This window comes from Callospermophilus lateralis (assembly GCF_048772815.1).
Source record: "Callospermophilus lateralis isolate mCalLat2 chromosome 11 unlocalized genomic scaffold, mCalLat2.hap1 SUPER_11_unloc_3, whole genome shotgun sequence".
Taxonomy (NCBI): Eukaryota; Metazoa; Chordata; class Mammalia; order Rodentia; family Sciuridae; genus Callospermophilus; species Callospermophilus lateralis.
The window spans coordinates 5084298-5108852 of NW_027510155.1; the positions used below are offsets into that span (position 1 = coordinate 5084298).

At 42.1% G+C, this 24555-nt stretch overlaps 1 non-coding gene and 1 pseudogene across 1 annotated transcript; both read left to right on the plus strand.

Moving 5' to 3' along the window:
- The first annotated feature begins 1251 nt into the window (after positions 1–1251).
- On the plus strand, positions 1252–1355 carry LOC143386031 (small nucleolar RNA U13). The gene has a single exon (XR_013089532.1). It is a non-coding gene; the product is annotated as a small nucleolar RNA U13 (small nucleolar RNA).
- A 6638-nt stretch (positions 1356–7993) lies between these two features.
- On the plus strand, positions 7994–10377 carry LOC143386009 (DNA-binding protein SATB1 pseudogene; annotated as a pseudogene).
- Positions 10378–24555: the final 14178 nt, after the last annotated feature.

Below are 24555 nucleotides of genomic sequence, written 5' to 3' on the forward strand. Positions count from 1 at the left end.
CCCCTCTTTCTCTGTGCTGACTCCATCTCCCATGAATCTGTCTGGCTCAGCTATAGCCCTCAGCAAGCCCTGTGCTTCCTCCTCACTCCTACCTAGACAAAAGGAAATCTCTGCCCAGCCCAGCTTTGCTCACCATCATTCTATATAGGTGTTTTGGTTATTGCTACATATTGTGTCCCTTCAAAATTCATATGATGAAACCCTATCACCCAATATAATGATACTAGGCAAGGGGGCCTTTGGGAAATGACTAATAATGGAGGAACCTTATGATGGGATTAGTGTTTGTATGAAGGAGGCCTTGAGAGCTGCCTTGCCCCATCTACCATGTGAGGACACAGCAAGAAGGCACCACCTGTGAGTCAGATATGCGTTCACACCAGACACCAAACGTTGGCACCTTGACCTTGGACTTCCCAGCTCCCAAACTATGAGCAATAAGTTTCTGTTGTTTATCTGCATCTAGTTCCTCTATCATTGGGTTACAATGGATATGAGTTTCATTAGATAATGAACATGAAAATAGATGCCCTGGAGCCGGGGATATGGCTCAGTGGTAGAGCATTTTCCTGGCGTGCATGAGGTGGTGGGGTCAAATCCCCAACACTGCAAAAGAAAAAAAATGGCATAGTGCCTAGGACCAAATAAATGATGAGTAGATTTCAGGGGGCAGAACACTGTGGCAGAGAAATCTGCAATTCAGAAATAAACAACTAACTTCTCGCTCTGGTTTAACTATTCACAGGCAGTATGATCTTAAGTAATGTCTTCTTTTGAAACCTCTATTTTCTTATTGGTAAAGTAAAAACATTTCTACCTCCCTCCTCAGGCTGGTATGAAAGAAGATGGTACATCATATGTATTCAATTCATTTATTCATCTGATCATTCAAATTGTAAGTCTATTGGCAAAAATTCAAGAGTCTTAGAGCAAAGCTACTGAGATGGTGGTACAAGCCTGTTCTTGGTGAATTTTCAACACAAGAAGGAGTAGCTATTAAAATTCACCCAATTCAGTGCTTTCTAAAGGAGCATTCCACTGTGCTGTCATGGAGAAGAAAAGATAATGTAGCCACAAGCTATGGACTTATTCTGTAACAGGCTTATTTTCATAGTCAATTTATTACATACCGATTCATTTGAAATTTCTCATTCTAAGCTCATTTAAGAAGGCTTGGTTACAAAGCTCTGATCTACAAAGCTGAACCCTAATGCCTTAGGAGAGTGATGCAAAATTTTAAAAATAATCCTGATCCTTTTGTGGTTTACAAGCATGGGGATTGGGTTTGCCCACTGTTGTCTGGGAGACATCTCCCTCAAACCTTGTTACCACATTGGCACATTACCTAGCTGACATGAAAAGAAAAAAAAAGAGCAAGCTAATTGAAAGATAGATAGAATTAAGTAGACTTTTCCCCACTCGAGGTTGTCTTCTCCAAAAAGGAGCAGCAAGAATGAGAGCTCATCTTATCTTGAGGATCTGTGCTGTGAGACCTGCATCCAGAACTGCACCTGGAAGTCCTCCTTCCTCCTTCCTAGGGTCCCTGGTGGGCTCTGGTCACAATGCCTCCTATACCCACTCAAGCAGATTCTGCTCCCAGAGCCTTTGCAGGGCCCCAACTGACCTATGCAAATCTATGTAGGGACAGGTGAACACATAGCCGTGCTCAGTAGTGCCATCTTTGGAGGCTGGGATCTCTCTAATGTTTTCTGGATATTCAGTCTGTTTACCTTCCACTGAAACCCACAATGTGTGCACTTGCCTCCGCCCTGACTTGGATGCCCTACATGCACAGCAGGACCACAGCACCCTGCTACAGACATAATTGTGGTTTCACTCTCCTCCTCCTCAGACCAGGACCATGGGTGGCTCCGTGAACCCACATGACCATCTCCAGCTGGTATCCCAACCACAGAATGAAGACAGGACCACCAGCTCCTCAGTGCAAGGCCATGAAGAACATCAGGGTTCTGTACTCTCCTCTGAGACTGAGAGATGCAGATGCAGGAGAATCCCATGTCACTGAGTGTGGAGGAAATGCCACCGATACCAGGCCTGTGGTAATCCTGGGACACACCCAGTATCCAGAGGCCTATTTTAATGCTGTTTTCAACTGCCTTGCCTCCTAGATGGAGAAGATTCTTGTGGTTCCAAATAAGAACAGCACTTTTCTGGCCCCCGTGCCTCATTTCCCTCCCACCACCATACATTAACCTGAGTAAGATCAAGATAGGGAAAGGGATAAAATTAAATGAGCTAAAGTTATAGTCCCATTCTGAGATCTACTTTCAGTGTAACTCAGATCCTTCCAAACTGTATGCTTTGTCTAGGTTGTTCTGGGCCTGAGAGTTAACTGCTCCTAAATGCAATTCCTAGTTTTATGGGAAAATATTTATTTGGTGTTCAAAGGCTTGTCACAGGTATGTCAAGCTAGCCCCACCCAATCCTGAAAGATTTATACATCTCACAAGGAAGAAGATAATCACCTGCACTTTATTTACTTACAGCCCCTATAAGAACTCTGCATATCTTTTCAATATCTGTGGCTCTAGAGATAAGAGGGACCTCGTCCCTTTGTATGCCAAATAAGGTAAAACTAAGTTATAACTAGATTTACTGTGGGATATGTAATTGCTGCCCCTGGGAAACAAATGAAAACAGTTGACACCCCTCCCCTTAGCCTGGTGTTCTTAGAGGACTCTGCCAATTACCTTCCTTCTTCCCATAATCAACAAGTTTGTAAGTCCCCTTGGGGTAACAGCTGTTATGGCTTAGATATGAGGTGTCCCCCCAAAAGCTCATGTGAGACAATGCAAGAAAGTTTAGAGGTGAAATGATTGGGTACACGAGCCTTCAGTGCATCAATGCTCTGATATTGATTAACTGGGTGGTAACTATAGGCCAAAAGGGTGTGGCTGGAGAAGGTGGGTCACCAGGGGTGTGCCTTTGGGGTTTATATTCTGTCCCTGGAAAATGGAGCTTTTCTCTGCTTCTGGGTGCCCAGGTCCTGAGCTGCTTCCCCCATCACACCTTTCTCCATGATGCTCTGCTTCACCTGGGCCCAGGGCAATGGAGTTGGCCGTTTATGGACTAAGACCTCTGAAACCATGAGCCAAATAAACTTTTATATCTCTAATTGTTCTTGTCTGATCTTTTGGTGACAGCAGCTAAAAATCTGACTAAAACAATGGCCTTCTGGACACTAAAAAATTCCCAGCCTTCAACCAGAGGCCTGGATGTAGGAAGGTAAAGCTGTAAACTGATCATACACATCCCCCCGCCCCCAGAAATTTGTATTTTGAAGCCCAACCCCCAATGTGATGGTACTTAGAGGTGCCTTTGGAAGTTGATTAGGTCATGAGGATGGAGCCTTTGTGATGAGATTAGGGTCTTTATGAAAGAGACACCAGATCTTGTCCTCTTTTTGCTGTCTGTCACGTAAGGGCACAAAGAACAGGCAGTATCTGCAAACCAGAAAGTGGGTGCTCATCAGACACTGGATCTGCTGGCACCCCGATCTTGAACTTCCCAACCTCTAGGAGAGAAATAAACATCTGTTGTTTAAACTCTCCAGTCTATGGCACCTTTATCATAGCAGCCCAAATCAACTAAGAAAGGTCACAAGTGGATGTTAAGTGCTGCATTGGTTTGGGAATTTAAAACTGATGGAAACGCATGGTTTTGGACTGCACTTCTGCACTAGGCTCCAAAGACCAGACAAGACCAGACCAAAAGGAAATAGCGCAGGCCAAATGCCCCACAATCAAACTAAAAGCTTTGCTAGGTGCAGTGGCACACGTCTATAATCCCAGCAGTTCCAGAGGCTGAGGCAAGAGATTCACAAATTCAAAGCCAGCCTCAGTAACTTAGCAAGGCCCTAAACAACTTAGCACGAACCTGTCTCTAAATAAAATTCAAAAAGGGCTGGGGAGGGGCTGGGGTTGTGGCTCAGCAGTAGAGCACTCACCTAGCATGTGCAAGGCCCTGGGTTTGATCCTCAGCACCACATAAAAACAAATAAAAAAATAAATGTATTGTGTACAACTAAAAAAAAAAAGAAAAAGGGCTGGGGAGGGGCTGGGGTTGTGGCTCAGCAGTAGAGCACTTGACTCCCATGTGTGCGGCACTGGGTTCAATCCTCAGCACCACATAAACATAAATAAATAAAATAAAGGTATTGTGTCCATCTACAACTAAAATACTTTAAAAAAGAGTTTAAAAAAATAAATTTAAAAAAAGGGCTAGGGATATGGCTCAGTGTCAAGCGCCCCTGAGTTCAATCCCTGGTACCAAGTGGGTAGGAGGGACTGAAGCTTTAAGGGAGCACAAAATAACTCCAATGTTTTATTAAAACAATAGTTTCCAGTCTGCCTGAGTCAGCATAACAAGGAAGTCCCTTCTGTTTCACACTTCCAAAAAAGTAACCTAAAATAACCTAATGTTAACCTATCCATTTTTCCCCTGCTCTTCTGTTTCCTTGTTTGCATTTTATAAAACCCTGTTCAGTTATTGCCTCATTGGAACACTATTTTGTAGAATGAAGGCTACCCTGATTCATGCATCACAAATAAATGCCATCTTGACCTGAAACTAAATTTGCCATCATTTTGACTTTTGACAGAAGGCAGGGTGTGTGATCTTTGGGCTCAGTTCCACCTCTCGGTATCCGGAGCTTCCTGTCTCATTAGAGTAGGATTGTGATCTAATGCAGAGAGGAGTGGTTCACCTGAGGTTAGAAGATCCTGGTATTTCTGGCCCAGCCACCATCTAGCCTTGGTGCTGTGGGCAAGTCCTTAAACTCCAGCTTCCTCATCTACTAAATGTATGTAAACAAACAGACCAATGTCATGGCTGGTTGTGAGAGCTGAATGAAATACATGCACATATGTCTTCCTAGAGTGATCAGTGAGCTAGAACTAATGGCAGTTCTTTCCTCATACAGAGATCAGCCTCCCTTCAAATCACCTGTGAGTTTCCACATGTGTGAACCCCATAAAGATAAACTACAGGGCTTTCCAAATTTTCACACTGGCTTCTTTCCAGTAACTTTTGTATTGATGTTCTTGCCATGCTGACGGGCTAACGGGATGTGTCCAGAATTATAAAATGTTCTGAAATACTGAGAGTGTCTGGGTCTTTGTGCCAACATTAAACACAGATAGGAGAAGCAAAAGTCCATCTGCAGATAAAGAAAAGAATAAAGCAGTTATGCAAAGAAGAGACTTAGAACACTGAAGGAATGGGGTGACCTGTCCTAGCCAGCCGTACCAGTGTTATCAAGGAAAATGCTAAATAAACTCTCTATTTTCACTTGCTCTTAATTGACTTATAAAAAAAAACCCAGTAATTTTGGAGGACACACAGCTAGGCAATAACATTATTAATCCCCCACTGGCTTTGCTGTAGATGATATCTGTGGGTTATGACAATAGCTCTCTAGGGCCCTTCAGGGACCTGAGGCCCACTGTTGCTGAAAGCACTGAGTCTTCACTTGGGCCTACAGATGTCGTATGGGCAATGGGATGGGATAAAAAGGCTGGCATCTCTGTCTTCATACTGTGTCTCTCTCCTTTGTTGCCTCAACATCTGAGCCTGATTATACTCAACCCTGATGAGTAGAATGACGGCTACCCTGATTCATGCATCACAAATAAATGCCATCTTGACCTCAAACTAAATTTGCCATCATTTTGACTTTTGACAGAAGGCAGGGTGTGTGATCTTTGGGCTGGAGAAATGTTTTCTGCAAAGTATAATATAGGGTTGACTTTACCAGACTTGCCTTGTGGCTCTCAGTCTCCACACTTCAAGGCTAAAGGCACCTACCAGCTTCCAGGACCAGAAGTACCAGATCATGAAAGGAATGAAAAGAGGTGACACCAGAGTTCCTGGTAGATGTCTGCCTATTCCCAGAAAACACAGGACTATTCCTCCCCTTCCTTAGCCTCTCTCTCTCCTCATGATTTCTCTCCTGTGTCTGTAACCCCTTAACTCTGGAGTTGAGAAGCTGATTTGTGAGCAAAACCCTTTCTCTTCCATTCTTTGGTCAATGAATAAAGCTTTTCTTTCTCCCCAGTACTCAACTCACAGACATGATTCTTCAATGGGTCCAGTCTCCAAAGCTGAGCCTAGTAACATCTCTTGCCACTGCCCCCCCCCCGCAAAAAAAAAAAAAAAAAACCCCTTACCTTCAAGTTCCTTTTTCCCTAAAAGAATAAAGACCAGAACTGAACATGGACACCTGAGCATTCTGGAGTTCCCAGCTGTAGAAACAGCTGTTCCAACTAAGCAGCAAGCATCCTGCATGGATTTGGTTCCCAGAAATATAAAACAGGTTCTTCTCCCTCCCCCCGCCGCTGCCGCCGCCACTTTCTCGCTCCCTCCCGCTCCCTGGACGCGGCGGATGAGCCGGCCCCGCTGGGGAAGGCTCCGGGCGGCGGCGGGCGGCCGGGAGGAGGCTGCGTGCTCTGGGCTGGGGCTGCGAGCGGGGTGATTTTGTATTAAAATGAGGAGGAGGAAGAAGAGACAGTTACAGCGGCAGCGGCGGTTGCGGCGGCAGCAGCAGCAGGAGCAGCGGCGTAGAGGGCTGCAGCCCGGGTGGACGCGCGGAGTCGAGCTGGGCACAGCAGCGGCGGCGACAGCGGCAGGGATGAGTCAACTAATAATTTAATGGGGGCAGAGACGGCAGCGAGGGGGAGAGCGACCGAGGGAGAGAGAGAGAGAGAAACAGCCCCGTGGGGGGACTCGCGCTCACACGCACGCACACACAAACACACACACACTTCTCCCAGTGCCACCCAGCAACAACCGGCCTCGTCACAACAACAACAGCAACAGCCGCCCTCTAGCCTGCCCGGGCCGTGCGTAAAAGCCTGGGCGACTCCAGAGGACGCTTCCCACCCCCCCCCTCTTTTGCATTTCGGGAAACTCCTGATCAGTTTGGTTGGGTTTCTGGGCTTCTTTCCCCCTCCACCCCCAAGTCCTAGTGCCATTGTGGTGTTCGTTGTTTACCTAGGACTCTGGCAGAGTGAGAGCTTGGAGACTTTTTTGGGGGAGGGGGCGGGGAGTTCGTCGCTGCCGAGGCGGTAGAGGTGGCTGGGGTCCCCTCTGATCTTCCTCCTCCTCCCCCTCCCCCCATCCTCTCTCTCCCTTCACTCTCTGGTCTCCCCAGACGCTCCCAGCCCCGAGTCAAAGGGCAGGGAGAGGGTCCTCGGGGCTGTTGTCAGGGAGGGCGGAATCAAAAGTGGCATTTTAGTGCCTTCCCGGGGCTTTTCTCGCGACCCGCTGCCCCTCACCCTCTCTGTCCCCTGGTAGATGCCCTCGTTGGGGGTGCGAGGCTGTAGGGAAAAAGTTTAAGGTTTGTTAATATTAGTCGCTATCGCTGGGGAGGGGGTGGGGGCGATTGGCAGGGAGGCGAGGTGGCCTTCCCCTCTCCGCGTTCTCCGGGGTTATTGGAGAATAATATTGCAAGTGACAGCCAGAAGTAAGACTTTCTGTCCTCACACCGAAGAGCCCGAGCGAGCAGGGAGGAAGAGAGAAGAGGGGATTTTTTTTAATCCCCTTCCTTTTTGGAGACCTTGTCCGCAGTGATATTTTTTTCTTCTTTTTCTTTTTAAGAGATTCCTCAGTCACCACCTCGCCTCCCCAGCACCACCACAGTGTACAGCTCATAACGGGTTTTGCTTTGTTTTTAGGATACCCCCCCAACGAATCACTTGTCAGATCAATTTTATCTTCTCCCTCCTCCCTACTTCCCACTCTCCCCTCCTCCCCATCGAAAACCCCGTTCTCTGACGTTAGACATTTTACAAATCATATACGTTGATTTTCGAATTGTGATTTTTTTTTAAACCCCTCTCCCATGGCTACTCTTCTAGATGTTTGTTTCTGCCCTTCCCCCGCTTACAGGGCGCGGGGGTAGGGGAAGAGAAAATAATACAATTTCAGGGGAAGTCGCCTTCAGATCTGCTGCCTGAACTTCACTTCAAGAACCCGGGCTGCAAAGGAAATCTCCTTTGTTTTTGTTATTTATATGCTGTCAAGTTTTGAAGTGGTGATCTTTAGACAGTGACTGAGTATGGATCATTTGAACGAGGCAACTCAGGGGAAAGAACATTCAGAAATGTCTAACAATGTAAGCGATCCGAAGGGTCCACCAGCCAAGATTGCCCGCCTGGAGCAGAACGGGAGCCCACTAGGAAGAGGAAGGCTTGGGAGTACAGGTGCAAGCAGGGAGTGCCTTTAAAACACTCGGGCATCTGATGAAAACCAACCTTAGGAAAGGAACCATGCTACCAGTTTTCTGCGTGGTAGAACATTATGAAAACGCCATTGAATATGATTGCAAGGAGGAGCATGAGGAATTTGTGTTGGTGAGAAAGGATATGCTTTTCAACCAGCTGGTAGAAATGGCATTGCTGTCTCTAGGTTATTCACATAGCTCTGCTGCCCAGGCCAAAGGGCTAATCCAGGTTGGAAAGTGGAATTCAGTTCCACTGTCTTATGTCACAGATGCCCCTGATGCTACGGTAGCAGATATGCTTCAAGATATGTATCATGTGGTCACATTGAAAATTCAGTTACACAGTTGCCCCAAACTAGAAGACTTGCCTCCCGAACAATGGTCGAATACCACAGTAAGGAATGCTCTGAAGGACTTACTGAAAGATATGAATCAGAGTTGTTGGCCAAGGAGTGCCCCCTTTCACAGAGTATGATTTCTTCCATTGTGAACAGCACTTACTATGCAAATGTCTCAGCAGCAAAATGTCAAGAATTTGGAAGGTGGTACAAACATTTCAAGAAGACAAAAGATATGATGGTCAAGATGGATAGTCTTTCTGAGCTATCCCAGCAAGGTGCCAACCATGTCAACTTTGGCCAGCAGCCGGTCCCAGGGAACACAGCTGAGCCCCAGGGAACACAGCTGAGCAGCCTCCATCCCCTGCACAGCTCTCCCATGGCAGCCAGCCCTCTGTCCGGACCCCTCTTCCAAACCTGCACCCTGGGCTGGTATCAATGCCTATCAGTCCTCAGCTGGTCAACCAGCAGCTGGTGATGGCCCAGCTACTGAATCAGCAGTATGCAGTGAATAGACTATTAACCCAGCAGTCCTTAAACCAACAGTACTTGAACCATCCTCCCCCTGTCAGTAGATCTATGAATAAGACTTTGGAGCAACAGGTTTCAACCAACACAGAGGTGTCTTCCGAAATCTACCAGTGGGTTCGTGATGGACTGAAACGAGCAGGAATCTCCCAGGCAGTGTTTGCACGTGTGGCTTTTAATAGAACTCAGGGCTTGCTTTCAGAAATCCTCTGGAAGGAAGAGGACCCCAAGAGTGCATCCCAGTGTTTTCTGGTAAACCTTCGGGCTATGCAGAATTTCTTGCAGTTACCCGAAGCAGAAAGGGACCGAATATACCAGGATGAAAGGGAAAGGAGTTTGAACACTGCCTCTGCCATGGGTCCTGCGCCCCTGATAAGCACACCGCCCAGCCGCCCTCCTCAGGTGAAAACAGCTACTATTGCCACTGAGAGGAATGGGAAACCAGAGAACAATACCATGAACATTAATGCTTCCATTTATGATGAGATTCAGCAGGAAATGAAGCGCGCAAAAGTGTCCCAAGCACTGTTTGCAAAGGTTGAGGCAACCAAAAGCCAGGGATGGTTGTGTGAGCTGTTAGGCTGGAAAGAAGATCCTTCTCCAGAAAACAGGACTCCGTGGGAGAACTTGTCCATGATCCGAATGTTCCTCAGTCTTCCTCAGCCAGAGTGTGATGCCATTTACAAGCAGGAGAGCAATGCGGTGCAACACCATGGCGACAGGCCGCCCCACATCATCCACGTTCCAGCAGAACAGATTCAGCAGCAGCAGCAGCAACAGCAGCAGCAGCAGCCCCAGGCACCTCCACCCCCTCAGCCACAACCGCAGCAGCAGGCCGGCCCCAGGCATCCCCCGCGCCAGCCCACCGTGGCCTCGCCCGCAGAGTCTGATGAGGAGACCCGGCAGAAGACCCGGCCACAAACCAAAATTTCAGTGGAAGCCCTGGGAATCCTTCAGAGTTTCATTCAAGATGTAGGCCTGAACCCGGATGAAGAGGCCATCCAGACTCTGTCCGCCCAACTTGACCTTCCCAAGTACACCATCATCAAGTTCTTTCAGAACCAGCGGTACTATCTCAAGCACCATGGCAAACTGAAGGACAACTCCGGCTTAGAGGTGGATGTGGCCGAATGCAAAGAAGAGGAGTTGCTTAAGGATTTAGAAGAGAGTGTCCAAGACAAAAATGCTAACACCCTTTTCTCGGTGAAACTAGAAGAAGAGCTGTCCATGGAAGGAAACACAGACATTAATGCTGATTTGAAAGACTGAGATCCAAGTAGTATTGTCTTTCAACAGAGTGCCACTGGGTATTTACTAACAACATGAAAAAAGTCCACCTTGTATTTGCTCAGAAAAATCTTCGTTGTTCATGGTTTGGCCAATGAATCTTCAGAAACTTGCACAAACAGGAAAGTTGGAAAAGGAATAGTACAGACTGCCCTAAACGTTTTACTCTGTTTTTACAAACTGCTTAGCAGCCCAGGTGAAGCATCAAGGATTGTTTGGTATTAGAATTTGTGTTCAAGGGCTGCACCAGTGTGGTGTGCCCCCTAAGCATGATACCAGAGATTTTTTTTTTAAATTATTATTCTGGAGCCTCCAACAAGCATTATAACTTCTGTGATTATGATTTCCTTTCCATGTGTAACCAATGTGATTCTGAAATCTTTGTAATGTTTTGAATAAAAAAAAAAGAGAGAAAAATGATTTCCTTTCCTTTAATTATTTCTGTAACACTCCACACTGATCTTTGGAAACTCGCCCCTTATTTTAAAGGAAAAAAAAAAAAGAGTTTGTTACTCTATTGTATGTTACAAAAGAACTATAGACTGTGGAATGCAGTTTAAAGATGACGTATGCCAACACATGCCTTGTATTATATGGCACTGCCGTAATTCAAATTTGTTTTTATTTTGGAAATAAAAGTTCACTGTAATTTTTTTTTCATTCTCATTGTTACATGATTTTTTTTTAAAAAAAAAGGAGAAGAAAATGTGAAACACAATTTAGTCCTCATTATTTATTTGTAGATCCTGCAGCGTCATGTTGTGATTAATTTTTTGGACGTTTCCGTTAAATGTAATATTGCTTCTCTTGTTACCATACTGATTCTTTTCTATTTATAAATGTATTTTGATGGGCAGTAAAAACAAAGTGTCTTAAAGTTTTAGATAGAGAAAATGTGCTTTACACAGTTGCCTATAAAAAGTGCTCTATATTATCCAAGCAATTCATACTATAAGCTTCGCTCTTATTGTTGTATGCAATTTTTACTATCATGCAAATAAGCTTAGGTAAATAAAACTAATAGATCACCTTAGAAAATTATGCAATTAATGTGAAAATAATTGATGTTTGCAATGTGTCTTCCTTTGGTTTACAATCAATTTTAAAGCTACATCTGTATAAAATTTCTGTATAAAGGTGTATTTCTTTTTTATGAGTTTATGGCTATGAAAACACCAGCTATTTTGTTACAGCTGGCTGTTTTTATAAGTGTATCACAGTTTTCTTTATGCAGAAATTTTCTGATTAGGAGTGGTTATTGACTGTAACTACACAATTAAAATTGTATGGTAAAAAAATAGAAATATAAAACAGGCTTCTGGAGAACTCAAGAAGTGAGAGAGGGTGAGGAACCCTCCTAATGAGAAAGCACACAGAGGGCACAGAGACTCTGATGGTCTTTTCTGAAAACCACAACCCCTGGCAGCAAGAGGCTGAAAGACACTCAACTGGTGAACGGGCCACACAAAAGCAAATAAATGACACAACAAGAGGACAATGCATGAACATAGAGAAGCTCATGCAGAGTGACACCAGATGGAGGAGGCAGCATGGGTCTGGCTGGGTATTCATTACTCCTTACCCATACTGGGGCTGTCAGGGCTATATAATGCTCTCTGCAGATGTGCTAGTACCTCAAGAGGCCCCATTGGAGGGCATATCCTTTGAGTGCTGAGGGTCTCTGCATCCACCTCCTGCTCTCAGAAGCTATAAAAGATCATTACCTTAGCCCTGGTGTGACCCTGGGAAGTCATTAAAAGTGAACCGAGGGAGTGTCAGTTTGTTAGTTGTGGCAGATGGGAGCTCCATCTATACTAAAGTGTGGTGAGAAAACCGGCAGAAAGAAGTGCTGACATGGAAATGGAGCTGGAACTTGAAAGGAGAGTAGATAAAGAGATGAAAGAAGTTCTCTGATTCCCCCACACTTCCCTGCACCACCTTCCACCCACAGATCACCTGCCCCAGCCCAGACCTGTCAGAAACATTGTTTTGAGCTTTTTCCACTGCTGTGACAAAAAGACCTGAGAAGAGCAACTTTAGAGGAGGAAAAGTTTATTTGGTATTCATGGTTTCATAGTTTCAGTCCATAGATGGCCAATTCCATTATTCTGGGCCCAACATGGAGCAAAACATCACGGTGGAAGGATGTGCCAGAGGAAAAACAGCTCAGGACATGGCACTAGAAAGCAAAGACAGTTACAATGACCAAGAACAAAATATAAACCCGAAAAGCATGCTACCAATGACCCACTCCTCCAACCACACCCTTCCTATCTACAGTTACCACCCAGTTAATACCCAACAGAGGATTAAGGCACCAATTTGGTTAAGGATTTCATAACCCAATCAGTTCACTTCTGAATCTTCTTGCATTATCTCACACATGAGGTTTTGGGGGACACCTAGACACTAAACCATAACACACATGGACACAATTACCCACAGACACATCCCACTGTGTACACAATTACACATGCCTCAACTGAGCCACAGCATCTCCAGCCCTTGGTACCCTAGCCACATCTGAGATTGCTGAGCAAGGGAAATCCATCATTTGGAAATTGCCAGTGTTTCAAAGAGAAAAAGTGGGACCAGAGAATAAATAGTGGCTAAATCTAAAATAATTAACATGCAAGTTTCAAAACTCAGACTCCAGAATGGGGCTGATCCAATTTCAAATCCTCCCTCCACCATTCTTGCCTGAGTAGTCTTGAACAAAGATCTGAATTTCTCTCTGGCTTTGGTTTACCTGTCTATTGAGGAGTTATTGAGAATAAAAAGAGGAAAATGTACATGTTAAGAGCATAAATGCAATAAGTATTGTCATATTTACTCTTTGGGGCTTTTCTTCTTCAATCAGCAAGCTTTCATTGATCAAAGGCCATTCTTATGTTTTTCCATCCGAATTTCAAAGGCCATACTTATGTTTTTTCATCCGAGTTTCAGATGGTCTGTGGGGCACAAATACCTTCCAAAGTTTTGAGTGGACCTGTGTCTTCGTGTTAATCATATTTTTGATATGGTCAAGTCTATATTTTTAAGTTGAAACTAACTAATAATTATAAAAATGTTCACAAATGTTGGTTGGCATCTGCTCTTCCTGGATCCATGGAAAGGTGGCCTTCTTCTTCTGAGCGGTTTGTGGTAGGAGTTTGTGGAATGGTTGGAATGAGGAGTCCAAAGAGCCATGCCAACTGGGGTCCTGAGCTGTGCATGGAAATTTTACAAAACATACACACCTGAAAGCCAGATGACAAATTGAAATGACAGCTTCTGTGGTGGGACAAAGACAAGAGAGATCCTGTGATTCTTTACATTTGCTTTCTGACTGTTCCTGATTTCCCCAAGGAGGCTCTTGGATTGCCTAGAACTTCTATATTGGAGGTGAAACTGGACAGCTTGCAGCTAACCAGGGAGCTGTTCCCTTGAGGACGAAGGCTGCATTTCTAGGTTGACTTCAAAGCTCCAAGTGTCTTGAGCTAGATTTGACAATTTATCTGCATTTCCACTTTCATTTAGAAGATGGTGTGAGATGGTCCCCTTCAATCTTTTATCTTTCTCTTCTGAATTCTGTGCCATTGTTTCTTCTCTTCACCTTGAAAATCCCAGATCCGGTCTGCAGGTGGTCAAGATGCCCAGAGAAGAGCCCACATTGATTACACATCACCTCTAGACACATGCCTCAGACTCTTCTCCCTGGCCTGCCTGACCTGTGACTCAGGGACATGTCCCACTGCTCTCCTGATGTCTGCTATCAGCTCTTGTTTACTCAGAGAACAAGTAGGAAGAGAGACACTTGAAATCATGCCACTGATGGCCACATGACAATGAAAAGGTGAGGCAGACTTGACCTCAGACACAGTAAAAGCTGAAACCTCTCTATCCCTGTCTTTCCAGTTCCTCTCTCAGTAGAGCTGAATTCTGGCCCCTCCTTGGCTCAATAAGTTTTGGGATCTTCAGGCAGGACCCTTGAATGCCAGACACATTGGAAGATTGTATGTTCAAGGTTCAGTAGATCCAACCTAATGTCAGGTCTGTACACGTTTTCAAACATAAAGCTAGGAGTCTGGGGCTACTAATGAATGAGCAGGTTATCAAGTCACCTGTTATCATTTTGGACCTGATTCAAGGGGGAACTGCAGAATAGAGTGGACTAATCTGGGATACAGACATAATTCTCTAGGTCAATGGCTGGCCCTTGGTGGACCTAAGCTATGACAGTTCCCTGAAGGTATTCAGGGGCATTGCCTTCAAGACCCATGTGGTCCATATTCTGAGAGGTCCTAAGAGGCTTTCCATGCACCTGAAGACCATTTTCACTGGAGATGCAACCCCCCAAGACTATCCAGGTGACAACCCCTGGATCTTCCCACCAAAGCTGTTGATCTGTCCCAGTAGTCAACACTCAGCAAAGAGCAGCTGCTGGGAGTGGATGAGGCTACATGTCCCAGGTTTGTGCCTCAACATGCCCAAGATAATGGTCAGGAAGCTAACTCACTGTCCCAAGCCTATGACCTGGCCCCCAGGCCCCCAAGCTGAGACCCTGCCAAGAAAAGTAGAAATTTTGACACTCAGGATAGCCAGAATCAAAATGAACTGCTCAGGGAGATAGAACCCATGCTTAACTTTCTTATCAGCAGAAGCAAATGGGTCAAAAAAAGACACCTGCCAAGGTGGAGACAAAAGACACAAAAATCCAGGTAGACAGGTAAGCCCCCAGGTACACATGAGTATGTTTGCATGTATTTGTGCGTGTGCACTCCCTGAGACTCACCATTGCCACTGAGAACCAGCCTGAGCTATCCACACACCTAAACATACACTCCCATGTGACAACCCTTCAACCCTGAAAAGGATAATTTTAAAATGTGCATGGACCTAGGCTGTATCTCTCACCACAAGACCCAACCCCATCAATTATCACTGCATGGTAACCCCTGTTTTCCCATTTCAATCCCATGTAATCCTTGAGGACCCCTGTAAGGTGGTATTTTTTGTGATCCACACTTCACATGTGCCAAGACTAAGGCTAGAGGAGAACCACCCTTCCCGAGTCCATCCAGCAAGTTAAAGGTACATGTGCATCTTGCACTCAGGCCTGTGGCCCATGCCAAGGCCAAGGGAAGAGAGAAATGGTCTGAGCCCTGGACCAGGCTTGACTGCCTTTGCCCCTGACCCAGCCAAAGACCAGGAAGAATTGTAGGAGGAGAGAGGAGTCAAATGAAAGAACTGATCCCAATTCCCACAAGCTGCTGTCTTGATTGGATTAAGTGAGAGTTGAGGTGAGAACTTAAAGGACAGGGTACCAGCACCTCTGTGTTGGCCATACTGGCACTATCTGGTTCTCTTGAGGGGAGAGCTAGCAACACCATGGGAGAAGCTGTCCTCTTCTCCAGGAGAAAGCAGCTGGATGAGGTGGTTCTAGAAGGGTCAGAAGATGAGGAATAGAAGTTTCTGTCTGCTCTTCTATTCTTAGAGTATGTCAGCCACTAGCTCTACAGACACTATGCTGCCATACTTTCCATCTGTATTATCTTCTGTTTTCTCTCTGCAGATGTTTTCTGCTCAATGCTACTGATGATCCTCCAGAAGGAATGGCATGTTCAATAGCATACTTGTAAGCCACAGAGAGAAAATATTGCTCTTCATTGGACAGTGGCTCATTGAGCTCTGTCTCATTCTTTGTGGCCAGGGCAACATCTTTGGAGTGCTCCCCCTGATCAGCCATTTGGGCTCTCTGCACCAGTTGCTCATGAGTCCACCATCTTCACTGGATGGTTTCAACTGGAGGAAAAAGACCAAGGTGTTCTGCAGGTTTTGTAGGGAGGCTATGGTGTTTCTGGAGCCCAGGTGCAGAGGGACCTTCCCACAAAGCAAGCAACTGAGACAGTGGTTGCAGGGGTATGGGGCCCTTTATTTTAGCAACATCTTTCATGTCATAGGAAACATTCAACCCTTTTGTTCTGTTCCTGGCTTATTTCTTAGAATGCTCTTCCAGGGTGGTTCTCATTGTATTGGAGTGGAAAGGGTGGGGGTAGGCAATGTACCCAAGAATATCATGAAGGTGCAGGCCAAGGTCAAGGGAGTAAGGGCATACTGATCTGTCACTGCTGCCATGCCTCCTGCAGGGAAAATGGAAATTAGGACAAAGCTAAAGTTTAATACTCAAGTGCTATCCAATAATGTGTGTATATTTGTAAACTACCTTTAGCATAAATTTGGAACAATAACATTGTTGCTTTCTCCAAACTCTAATTAAATGTGGACCAATATTGTTGACCAAGAGGTATATATCACTAGCTAAGCACACTTAAGTGGCAAGATGCTGTGGTGTTTTCAGAGCTGCATATAGCTATTTGGATTCAGAACATACTGAATCCTGCAAGAGAATATAGACTCAGCTTCTGCAGTCTGCTGGAATACTAGTGGGCAGAGCCTGGTGTTAAGAGCTGCTTGACTGCAGAGGCCTTCTGCTTACATGGACCTAACAACCAGTACAAGTGGGAAACTCTCCTGACCCTGCGAGGACCTTTTAGTGATATATGGGCACTTATTCATATGTATCAATATAAAAGAGACTTGTTAATATGGAAGGTTAAATAAGTTTTAAAAGTGATGCCAGAATCCACTTTTTATTAAATACCAAATAATCTTATAGTAGAATTTAGGATAGGTTGCATGCTTGAAACTAGAATATGGATCCCTTGATTTGGTATTTTCTTTTCTCTGAAAAAAAAAAACATATTTGAAAGGGCCACATCATTAACACAATCTAAGAAAGCTAAGAAATTCAGAATGTAGACATTTATCTCACTCTTAGAACAAAGTATTGATCAATAAGGGGGAGAGTTTGCTGTAGTACCTATTATGGGTTTTTGGGAGGAAATACTTTAGAGTCAGATTTGGTTTTGAAGTAGGGAGATAACCCAGAAGAAATTGCAGTTACCCAAAGAAGAATATGGGTACAAATACTAAAACAAAAATAGTTGATATATGTTCTAGAAATCTTATTTCTGTAACTGGCTAGTAGATTGGTTGAGCATATGGATACCAGGGGTGAATTAGGAATAATTGAATTTATTAATCAGTTGAGTAAGATTTTAGAGAAGCAGTTTGGTAATTACTTCAGAGGAAACTTGAGATTTTTATTTTGATGTTTCTTGTTTGAGGGGACTAAATAGGCAGTCTAATGTTTGTGAAAAAAAAATCAAGTAGTGTTGGATCAAATGGCATAAATGTTGAAGAATCAGCAGTGAAATGACATGGAAAGTTAAATAAATTTAAAGATTGGTTAACAAAATAGCATGAAAAAAGAAAGTAACACAGACTGAAACCTAGCCTCATGTAGGTCCAGTGTTGGCTATAGGAAGAAACAGTAAGAGATAAGTGGAAAATAAGTGTGAAGAAAACAGAAAGTTTTCATATCTGGACAGTCAGCTAATGTTTCTAGGAGGATAAGATTGCCATTTAATTCTATACTTCTGAACAAACAGATGTTTCTATTTGATTTGGAAATAAGGGGCTTATTTTTGATTCTGAAAATGGACTCTTTGGCAACACTATCAGTTTTAATTCTTCTGAGTACTACCTGGGTTACATAGCCTACAGACACCATTTATCTGTGGCTTATTTATTTCATTTGTTAGAGGTTCCTTGAGTTGAAGGAAGTATTTTCACTCTGAAATGACAGAATATTTAATGCAATGTCTGTAAGTGTTGAGTTTCATGATACTTTAATTCTAAGCGCCTATGTTGCTTCCACTTTAGAGAAACATTCTATGTGACTTCCGAATCAATAACCCTCCCTTGCCATGACGAGTGTAGCCAAACTAGCAGGTTCCTGCGACAGGAAATGGGAGGTTGGAAGAATAAAGACTCACATACTCAGATTGTGAAAATAACAGCTGGGATTGTGTGGAGTGCTGCTCTCGGATAGAGAAGCAGATCTAAAGAATTATGCCAGCAATCTTTATTTTATATATATATATATATATATATATATATATATATATATATATATATATATATATTAATTAGATTAAAGACTACACAAGTATTATTCTTTGTATTTGTGAAAGTTTCAGAGTTAGAAACATTATGCAGCTTTTACCTCAGTTACATTCTGCAGTTGAAATATGCAATGTTAGGAGCATTGTGTATCTCTCAAGAAAGTCCATTGTTTAAAGCTACTATTATGTGGGCAGGTTCAAGAGCAACAAAGGTGGAGGAAAATTATGGTTGTCTTAGCTTAAATAAATTTCTTCATTCCCAGGAGCTGTGTGACTGAGAGCAAGGTTGAGGATGATAAGACTCTAGCACAGAGCCTCCACTTGAAGGGCATTACCATAGCAACTGGGCATCCTACACCTTTGCACAGAAACTTTCCATGCTTGCACCAAGCATGCCACAGCCAAGAAGTCATCAGGGACCCCCTTCTTAGACACTGATCTCTCAATCACTGTCACCATTCTCCACACTCCTCTTCCTAGGGAAATTTTTTTTTCTTTTGCTTTTGTCTGTGCTTCATGGTTGCCATTAAGTACTTTTCTCTGCTTATCCACTTACTTGGAGCTTATCCTCTTTATCTTTTCATTTCAAAATTATATTTCTGCTCTTTATACAATTTTATTTTTTCAAACTTCCTTCCAGCATGTTGAAGCTGAGCCATTAAAAAATTATTAGTGGGAACAAAGAATTAACTCACATACAAAGCAAGAAGATGAGTTAGACTGCATTTGTGAATGAGTGAATGAACAAATCAATGAAAATATGGGTGTGGGGGTTATCCTTCAGGCTCCCAGAAAATGCTTAAAATCACTCACTGTCCTTTTGATAATATTAATTCTGCCTATCCAAGAGCAATGTAGATATTTCCATCTTCTAAGGTCTTCTTTGACTTCTTCTTTTAGGGTTTTGTAGTTTTGATTGTATAGATCTTTCACATCTTTCATTAAGTTGATTCCCAAGTTTTCTTTAGGTTATTGTAAATGTGGTAATTTTCCTCATTTCTTCTCAGAGAAAAAAAAGAACTACACAGATTTAATGCAATTCTGACCAAAATCTCAATGATATTCCTCATAGAAATAGAAAAAGCAATCATGAAATTCATTGGAAAAATAAGAGACCCAGAATAGTTAAAGCAATCCTTATCAGGAAGAGTGAAGCAGGTATCATCACTATACCAGAACTTAGACTATACTACAGAGCAATAGTAACAAAAACACAAGGCATTGGCACCAAAACAGACTGGTTGATCAATGGTACAGAATAGAGGACACATAGACAAACCCACAAAATTACAATTATATTAGACAAAGGTGCCAAAATATGCACTGGAGAAAAGATAGTCTCTTTAACAAATAGGGCTGGGAAAACTGGAAATCCATATGCAACAAAATGAAAGTAAACTCTTATCTCTCACCATGTACAAAACACAAAGTTGATCAAAAACCTAGAAATTAAACCAGAAACTCTGCATCTAATAGAAGAAAAAGTAGGCCCTAAACTTATCATGTGGGATTATGCCCCAACTTTCCTTAATAAGACTCCTATAGAGCAAGAATTAAAACCAAGAATTGATAAATGGGATGGAATCAAACTAAAGAGTTTCTTCTCATAAAAGAAACAATCTGTGAGGTAAACAGAGAGCCTACACCCTGGGAGCAAATATTTTCCCCTCATACATCAAATCACTAATCTCTAGGGTATATAAAGAACTAGAAAAGCTAAGCATCAAAAAACAAATAACCCAATCAATAAATGGGCCAGAGACCTGAACAGACACTTCTCAAAAGAGAATATACAATCAATCAACAAATATATGAAAAAATGTTCATCATCTCTAGCAATTAAAGAAATGAAAATCAAAACTACTTTAAGCTACCATCTCACTCCAGTCACAATGGCAGCTATTATGAAGACAAACAACAGTAAGTGTTGGCGAGTATGTGGGGAAAAAGGTATACTCATACATTACTGGTGGGACTGCAAATTGGTGCAGCCAATATGGAAAGCAGTGTGGGGATTCCTTGGAAATCTGGGAATGGGACTACCATTTGACCGAGCTATCTCCCTCCTCGGTCTATACCCAAAGGACTTAAAGACAGCATACCACAGGGACACAGCCACATCAATGTTTATAGAAGCACAATTCACAATAGCTAAACTCTGGAGTCAACCTATATGCCCTTCAGTAGATGAATGGATTGAAAATGTGGCACATATGCACAATGGAATTTTACTCAGCAATAAAAAAGAATAAAATCATGGCATTTTCACGTAAATGGATGGTGCTGGAGAAGATAATGCTGTGTGAAGTTAACCAATCCCAAAATACAAATGCTGAATGTTTTCTCTGATATAAGGAGGCTGAGTTATAGTGGAGTAGGGAGGGGGAGCATGGGAGAAATAGATGAACTCTAGACAGGGCAAAATGGTGGGAGGAAAAGGGAGGGGGCAGGGAGTTAGCAAGATTGGTGGAATGTGATAGACATCATTATTCACAGTACATGTATGAAGACACGAATTGATGTCAACATATTTATATACAACCAGAGATATGAAAAACTGCTGTATATGTGTAATGAGAATTGCAATGCATTCTGATGTCATTTATTTTTTTAAAAAATCACTGTCCTTACTTTTGTACACAGGTGTAGGATCTATGTACTCAGAGAATACCAAAGGTGAAAAAACTGCTATCAGTTCTTGGGCACTCTTGACTCTCAGCTGCCTACACTGTAATGAGAAACAGGCAGTAGTGCTCCCAAAGACAGGTACCTAACCTTGCTGATACTTCTTAAGTGGCCATAATTAAGTTGGCTGAGAATAAAATTTCACTATTAAAGTTTATGCTTTGAGATGGAGGAAGGGAAGAAGAAACAAAAATCAAGACTAGAAAAAAAATAGTGAAGAAGGAAAAAATGATAACAACTCATATGAGTAGATGTGTGTTTCCTAGGAGATGGTTAATTTCTAGAAGGGAAAAGAAACTTGCAATTCTATTTGAAGTGTGCTCTGAAGGCTCTTACCTTTCCTGTTATACAAAAAGGAAGAGGAGGGAGAGTAAGAAGAGATTCTGTTATTGATATCTGAACATGATACGGTTGCTGATGCTTTGATGAATTGTAATGAAGGAATACTGAAAACCTTTTCTAACTACACATGGATGATGTTTCTGTTGTGGGAACTCAAAAAATATTAGTTGAGTGGATAGCTTATGCTTATGTAGGATAGTAGTACAATTGTATTGAATTGGCTTGGAAATTTATATATTGCATAGGTGACAAAAACAAATGCAATTAATTTTCTGTAATAGTTTTCTCAGCTTGTCTTCTGTATGCTCAGTATGTTGAGGTTAATGTGGAGTGAAGAAGACCTTTTTTAACCATTAACAATTTTTTTGTGTCCTATAGTCTCTTTTGGATATCTAGGTGTCTTTTATATTTTCTGCATCTTCTCCTGCTGCTTAGAATGAAGTCTGGCTATTAATTGAGAGGCAGGAAATATCTTATATATGCTCATAGATATGAAGTAGGTGGAAATCTTGGAACCAGGCCTAAGTATAATGAATGGAATTCTGTGCTGCTATAGGTATCACATCTGTTCTGGTCACAGAACCACTCTAGTCATGCATGGCTTTTGGGAATGATATGCTTGTAGAAAGTGAATACTGGGCTTGAATCATTCCATATGCCTGTTTATTCTACTTCTGGGCCTCTAGTAATGTACCTGCTTTCTAAGCACCTCAATTTGAGCTCAAGAGAAGTCACAAAAGTGTCTGGACCCCTCACATGCTACATACAAGAACATAGACATACAGAGCATAGCAGACCTGCGTCCAGATGATCTTTCTAGTCCATCTTTGTCAGAACAGCATCATCTTCCAAGCAAACACTGCAGAATAGGAGCATAAACTGTACTGGGGCTCCATTTCTCTGAAATTTTGCTAACACATCAATGTCAGAAGCCTTTTTTTAACCTTGCCTACATCCTTTCACAGTCTGTCAGCTTAGAAAGACTATTTTCTTTTCCTCTCTAAAAGTACCTTTCACAAATTTATATTCCCATTTCCAAGGGACAAGAAGTGCCATGACTCAGCTGTAGATGGGAAACAAGAAGAGAAAGCTGTTTTCACATGATAGCACACAACAAAGGGATATTTGCAAATTATTATATTTACAAAAAATATTAGATTTATACCCTATAATGGATATGATATAAAATCCAATGCTCTTGTTACTATTGGAATCCTAAAGTAGAATGTGCTATTTCATGAAGCAATGTATATCCATTTAATAAAAACTTTTGAAATAGCAAGCCAATAAAATTCTGATGGCTTTGAATAAGGCAAAATACCCTTTTACTAAATGGAAGTAGCACAAAAATCAAATACTGAAAACAGACTTAAAAACTAATGACAGTATATTTTTAGCTTCTTAATAGTAGTGTTGCATGTCATCCCAGAGGATCTTTTGCAGCAGAGCATCACTTAACTGTCATTCAGGCACTTCAAATGCACACCACACACACACACACACACACATACACACACATACACACTCAGGGAAACATAGTTCTAAGTAATCATTCTCTGTGACTTTAACACTTGACTTTTCTTAGAGCAGCCCCATTTTATTCAGCTGAATAGAGGCTGCAAGTTTTATCTGAGTTCTATGTGTGGTAATCATTATAAAAAGGTTTGTTGGGAAGTAGCTCTATAGTAGAATGCTTGCTTAGCATACATGAAGTCCTGGGTTCAATCCCCAGCACTGCAAGGGAGAAAGAAAAGGTTGATAAAGTAACTTTTTGTACTGTTTATACATTTACTGAAGTAATTAACTACATACTAACCAAGAAAATAATCCTAAGGATTTATCTACTGACTATCCCTTAAGTTTGAGACTTGAAAAGAATAGGGAGAAAAAGAACTAGTACCTCCTAAGTCTTACATAATAGACACAGTGCTGCTGCATCAGTCAATAGACACTTATGTTTTTTACATTTTTATCTGTCGTGAATAGTGTTCCAATGGAACATGGGCCTACAAATGTCTCTTGGATATACTGATTTTATTTCCTTTGTATTTGAATTCAGTACTATAAATGCTGGATCATATATAGGTTCATTTTTTAAAATATATTTTTTAAATATTTATTTTTAGTTGTAGTTGAATATAATACCTTTATTTTATTTATTTTTATATGGTGCTGAGAGTCACATTCAGGGCCTTACACATGCTAAGTGAGCACTCTACCCTCTGAGCCACAACCCTAGGCCATGATTTTTAATTTTTTGAGGAATTCCCATACTGTTTTCCACAATGAACATATTAATTTACATTTCTGTCAGCAAAATGCAAGGGTCCCCTTTTCTCCACATCCTTCCCAGCATTTGTTATCTTTAAACATGTTTACAATAACCATTGAAGCTAGAGTGAAGTGAGATCTCATTGTGGCTTTGATTTTCATTTCCCTAATAATTAGTAATATTGATCATATTTCCTATACCTATGAACAATCTGTATGTCTTTAGAAGTATGTCTATTTAGATCTATTGCACATTTTTAAATCAGGTTATTTGTTCTTTGCTATTGCATTGTTTGCATTCTATATATATTCAGGATGTTAACCAATTATCAGATAATATAGTTTACAAATATGTCCTCCCATTCTGTAAGTTGTCTCTTCATTCTCTCAATTTTTATCAATCTTGTGCAGGAGCTTTTCAGTTTGTCTTCTTTTTTTTTCCCTGTGCCATTGGGTTTTTTTTCATAATATCCTAGACCATTCTAATGTTCTGAAGAATTTCCTATGTTTTGGCCACCTCAATTTTAACTACAATCTGAGTAAACAGGTTCTCGAAATGTCTCTTTAAACTTTCTTTCCTTTCATTTAGGCAATACTGCCCTGTGTCTGTATATGCCAGTATCATTAAAATAGTATATTGTACTAGTTTGTTTTTTATATGTCATTAGAAATACACAATGAATACAAATAAACACATTTAACAGTATTTTATATTTTTGTTTTGATACTGGTAAGGAATTTGAAATTCTTCCTTCTTGAATTAAGCTTTTGATTGTTTAAAAAAATCCCTTAATGATTTTCATTGCAGAACCAACATTCTGTAAGTTCTTCTCTTCATTTTATATATTGTTTG